The following is a 5980-nucleotide window of genomic DNA, read 5'->3' as shown; positions in this document are numbered from 1 at the left end:
AAACACCCCACACAACTGTTCTTACATGTGTTCACACATCCATAGTTAAGAGAGCACAGACTCCCATGGAGCTCCATACACATGGAAAACCCCGTGTCCTCGACTCAGACACCCTCAGATATACACACATATCCCTACAGATGGCAAGGTAACCATTTATAGTCAGAAACAGCCTACACACCTCTGCAGACACAGGATTCCCAGTAGTCACGGCTTCAGTCATGCACACACACAGGCACATCCTAACAGACACAGGCAGACAAGGGTATCTGCCCTCCAGTGTAATACTAAAGACTCACACCTGTATCCTCGAAAGAGACAAATATCTGTTTTTTTACAGACACCAAGGTACACGAAAATGGCCCCCGCCTCAGCCAATGGCATTTCCCACCCACTGCATTTCCAGCCATTTATTGCTCTCCGATACAGACATTCAGAGTGAAAAGCTTCTCTTCGGACCCTAATCATTTTTTTAATATATAAATTTATTTATTTTATTTATTTATTTGTGACTGCATTGGGTCTTCATTGCTGCGCACCAGCTTTCTCTAGTTGCGGCGAGCGGGGGCTACTCATTGTTGTGGCTTCTCTTGTTGTGGAGCATGGGCTCTAGGCATGCCTGAGGCATGGTAGTTGTGGCATGAGGGCTCAATAGTTGTGGCTTGCGGGCTCTAGAGCACAGGCTCAGTAGTTGTGGCGCACAGGCTTAGCTGCTCCTGGGCATGTGGGATCTTCCCAGGCCAGGGATCGAACCTGTGTCCCCTGCATTGGCAGGTGGATTCTTAACCACTGTGCCACCAGGGAAGTCCCTGGACCCTAATCTTTTCTACTAAGAGCACAATTGCAATGTGAAAGTTGGTGCATACGCACACACATACACACACATACACACGCACCCTCAAACATCCACATGACCACAGACGAACAACATCCTCCTTCTCAAATATCTTTTTTGAACATAATAAACCCAGCAGCCACTCCTTGGTACTTTACTCCAGGACAGGCTTAACATTTTACAATCATGACCTTTTTTTTTTTTTCATAATAACCCTATGAAGTAGTGTCTCTTATTGTACCCATTTCACTGATGAAGAAACTGAGGTTCAGAGAGATCATGTGATACCTCCAAAATGGTGCCACATGGCTACTAATTGTCAGGTCCAAGAACTCAAAACCAGATTCATCTGACATCAAAGTTTATGCTCTTGATTTCTAGGCTACATACATGACCATGTCCACTCTATGCATACACACGGACACACATGTGCCCACACACACACACACACATTTTCCATATTATCCATCAAAAGACCTGGATATGACTCTTGGCCTCATCAGTTACGGGCTAAGCTTGCTTTGTCATCTTCAAAATGGAAATAATGGTCGGGCGACTTTATCTCCTTGTTCTCCTCCCCTCTGGGTAGCTGGGGGAAGCGGGAGGTCATTGAACATTATATGAAGCTGCACATATGTCAGATGTGTGAGTGCAGAAGGACTCCAGGAAAGAAGAGGCCATGAGGATGGTACTGGCTTTGCAGGCAAGAGGTGCGGAGGAGGCTTGAGCTAAAACGAAAGGGCATATGAAATATGGATGCATTCATGGGAGAGAAGAAAGTATTCCAGGTAGAGAGATGACGGCCAAGATTCAGAGGCTGGACAAACAAGCTGTTGTTGTCCTATGAGAAGGAACGTGAAGGATTCGCTCCCTAAGTGGTGGTGGTGGTAATAATAATAATAATAATAATAATAAAACTACTGTTTATTGAGCACTTATGTGCCAAGCACTGTTTTACATGCATTATCCTCTTGACCCCTTGCAATAACTCTGCATGGAGGTTAAATTATTATACTTATTTCATAGTTGAGGAAACAAGCTTACAGAAGCCTCATTTCAAGCTCTAGCACTCAGACTCCAGAACCCAAACTCTTACCTACTACGCAATTCTGCTCCTGAATTCTGATATGGCACTCAGAAAATCAAAACTAGAATAACAGGCATTAAACTTAGTAGGGAAGCACAAATACTCTGGAGTCAGACTGCCATGGTGCCAGTCTTGACATTGCCCCTTACTACCTGGAGGACCCTGGACAAGTTATTCAGCCACTCTTCAGTATCAGTTTCCTCATCTGTAAAGTGGGAATGATAGCAGAGTGCACTTCTTATGCTTGTGAAAAGTAAGCAAATGATTCATGTAGAAGGGTTCAGAACCGTGCCTAGCACACAGAAAGCAACCAATAAATATTAGCCATTGTTACTATGGACTGGCTGCCTTTTCCAGTTGTTATTCTAGTAGGTGCCACATCAAAAAAAATTTTTATGGCGGAAGGCAGGGCATAAGTCAACCAAAGAATCAAATATTCTCCTGAATAACTGCAGAACCATTATTCCAACCCAGGGCTTGCCTGACTTCAAAGAGGACAGAAGTGAAATTGATTTGAAAGAGAAATCTCTTCCAGCAACTCCTGACTCCAGCAGGAAAGAGAGTCGGGATAGCAGTGACCTTGGCAAAATCAGGATTAGCAAATTCAGTACATTCTATCAGAATCCTGGGGTTCTTCCTATGGGAGACTGTGGGCAGGTCACTTAGCTTCTCTGAGCCTCAGTTTCCTTACTTGCAAAAAGGGAATAACAGTACTTACCTCTCAGGATTGTGGTGACAATTAGCTGTATATTAAAAACTAATATTTTAAAAGTGTTACCTCTACTTCTGGCACAGTATAAGCGCCTTACGTGTATAACGCCATCAGTAGTCCACATATATAATGTCATCAGCATCCTGCATGTACAACGTCCTAAGCACCCTGCATGTATAATGTCTTCTAGTTCTCACCTCAGTCTTTCTCCTGGTCACTAAATAGGATGTGGTCATCCCATCCCCTGGGGTGAGTTTTGCAATCCTCCTCCACCTGAGTCACGGTCCAAGATTTGGGTTTAAAAAGAGGCTTCATTAGTAACTGGTAAATTCTGTGGGAGTGCCCCCAGCAGCGGTTCCGCCCCACCGGGGAGTAATTCTAGGAAGGTAATGTGAGCTGGGGGAGGCTGGAGACCCAACTTCACATTTATTTACTCTGACAGCTAAATTGGTGAGCACAGGGGGACATCAGATGAAAGGCATTTCAGAGTAAATACTAAATACAATATTTAAACATATAGGTTGTGACAAATGGGAGGAGGTGACAGGAAAAGACACGGGCAGCGCTCCCCTCCCTGGCTCAGGACCCAGTCCTCACCTGTCACCTTCCTGGGCACTTCCTGTTTGAGTAGAGGAAAGAGCACAGGATGCGGTACGGACCACATGACCCTAGGCAAGCAATTGACCTCTCCTGGCCTTGGCGTCCTCATCGGTAAAATGTGTCTGTGTTATTTGAATCAGATGATTGTGGAAGTGATGGAGAGACCACTAGCCTTGAAGTCAGATAGACCTGAGGTCAAATCCCAGCCCAGTCACTTCCTGGCTGGGTGAACTTGGACAAGTCACTTATCAGCTTCCTAAACTATGGGGATAATAACCTCAGAGGGTACATGAGATAATCAGTGTGCAAGGGCTTTTAGACTTCAAAGTATATTGCAAATGTGAGCAGCTGTGATCACAAAGTCGTTCAGTCCTCTTTCAGTTCTGACATCCACTGTGTAAATTCAAGTCAGCAGACATTTATGAAGCACTGACTCTGTGCCAGGCTCCAGATGAAGCACAGGAAACAGTAAACCATGAGGAGCCCAGTCTACAGGGCGAGAAGAGAGCCAGCATTTGCAGTGTAGCAGGACAGGTGCTACACAGTGGGGAGCACAGGTGCTAGAGAAGCAAGGAGGAGGGGCATTGAAACTGGCTCATGGGGTAGGGATTAGAAAAGTTGTCCTAGAGGGGGTGACCTTTCAGTGAAGTCCTCAAGGATGAGTAAGTCTGAGGCAGGCTAGGGCTGGGAGGGGTCGGATCAGGATGGAGGGTGGGTGCCCAGTCAGTGGTTTGCTGGGGCAATGTTGGGAGATGAGCTGGGGAGGTGGCTAGGAGCCAGATCGGGGAGGCTGAGCGCTGAGCAGAGGAGCTGGGATTCCTCTTGAAAGCTATGGGTCTACGAGTCAACAGTTCTACAGGAAGCAGCATCCTGTCCCTGCAGACGCAGCATGGTGCAGTGGTTAGGGAATCTGGGTTTGGAGTCGGGTCGCCCGAGTTAACACCTGAGTCTATTACACACTGGTTGCGGGACCTAAGGTGGGTGACAAACTCCATGAGCCTGAGTTTCCTCAACCACAAAATACGCCTTGAGCTTCCCTGGTGGCGCAGTGGTTGAGAATCTGCCTGCTAATGCAGGGGACACGGGTTCGAGCCCTGGTCTGGGAAGATCCCACATGCCGCGGAGCAACTAGGCCCGTGAGCCACAACTACTGAGCCTGCGCGTCTGGAGCCTGTGCTCCGCAACAAGAGAGGCCGCAATAGTGAGAGGCCCGCGCACCGCGATGAAGAGTGGCCCCCGCTTGCCGCAACTAGAGAAAGCCCTCGCACAGAAACGAAGACCCAATACAGCCAAAAATAAATAAATAAATAAATTAGAAAAAAAAAAAAAAGGCCTTAACAGAGAACCAATTTACAAGTGCTGTGATGATTCCAAGAGAGCAAGATGAATCTCTGAATTGAGAGGTTGGCACTGGCCTGGCATCCAGTAAGCACTCAGTCACCGAGTGCCATAGTCATTGTAAGAAGAGGGTGTAATGGGGCACAGGAGGCTCTAGCTAAATGGGATGTCCTCAAGGGGCTAGATGTCCCCTCCTCAGAGAATTCTGCCCTGGCCACACTGTTTGAAATGAATCTCTCTTATTAATCTTTTTCCAGCAGAGGGTAGATGAGGCTTAAAAGTAGGCTAGCCTGGGATAAGTCTTGTATAGCATGCTAAGGCATTTCAACTTCAAAATATAAACTGTGAAGGGCCATGGTCAAACTGCGGCCTCGGAAAGATGACTTAAGCTGCGGCTTGAGGATAGATTTGAAAGGGATGAGTCCTTCCCTGAGTCCTGAAGACACTGCAATAATCTAAGGGAGGGGTGATGAGACAGCTTCAGGGACAAGGATGGAAAAAGGGCATATAATGAAAAGTTAATTATTATATGTCACTTTATCATGTTATATATGATCATATATTATATACATTTATAACTATACATATAACAATAACACATCCAGTTTCCTAATCTTTATATATTTAAGCTGTATATGATATTACATAGGATCCTATATAAAATATTGATGTAATATATGATTCTATATAACATCATATATAATTTTAATATATAAAGTTGACTATTTAGGAGACTGGATTTGGGGAGTGGGGGAAAGGAAAATGTCAAAGAAAACGCAGAGGTTTCTAATTTTTAATTTATTTTTAATAAACATTATGTTGTTCCCAAAGACAAGGAACACAGGAGCAATTGGGGAGCGGCAAGGGGGAGTAACGAGCTCGGTTTTGGTTCGGGTACCAGGGGAATATTCAGGTGGAGGTGCCCAGGAGTGAACCAGACAGATAGGTCTGTAGCTCAGAAGAGAGGCTGGAACTAGCTCAGAAGAGAGAAGGGAACTTCAGAGACATCAGTGCAGGGATGGCAGTTGAAGCCAAAGGAGTTGAACATTTCCAGCATCCAGGATTAACTCCACATACAGAAGAGAGTTGACTGGTGTACTTTCCGAGTTCATGGGGAAGCAGCTTGTCCTCAAGGCTCGTCTATTTTCAGTGAGAATCATTTTTTAAATTATAAATAAATAAATCTCTAGATAGATAGAGCGATGAGTCCTAAAGCAGAACCAGGCACTTAAGAAGCAGAAAGGCAGTGGACTGCCTTGGGGGGTGTGAGGATGGGTAGGGAGGTGTCTGAGAGACAAATGGGTTCGAGGTGCACGGAAAAGACTTTGCAAGTAGAAGGAACATCTTGTACAAGGACACGGGGAACTGGGAGATTGCGTGGCGTTGGGGTGTACAAGCAGTTTTGTCT

This window comes from Balaenoptera physalus, assembly GCF_965194825.1.
Source record: "Balaenoptera physalus genome assembly, chromosome: 7".
NCBI lineage: Eukaryota > Metazoa > Chordata > Mammalia > Artiodactyla > Balaenopteridae > Balaenoptera > Balaenoptera physalus.
This window is presented reverse-complemented; position numbering follows the sequence as displayed.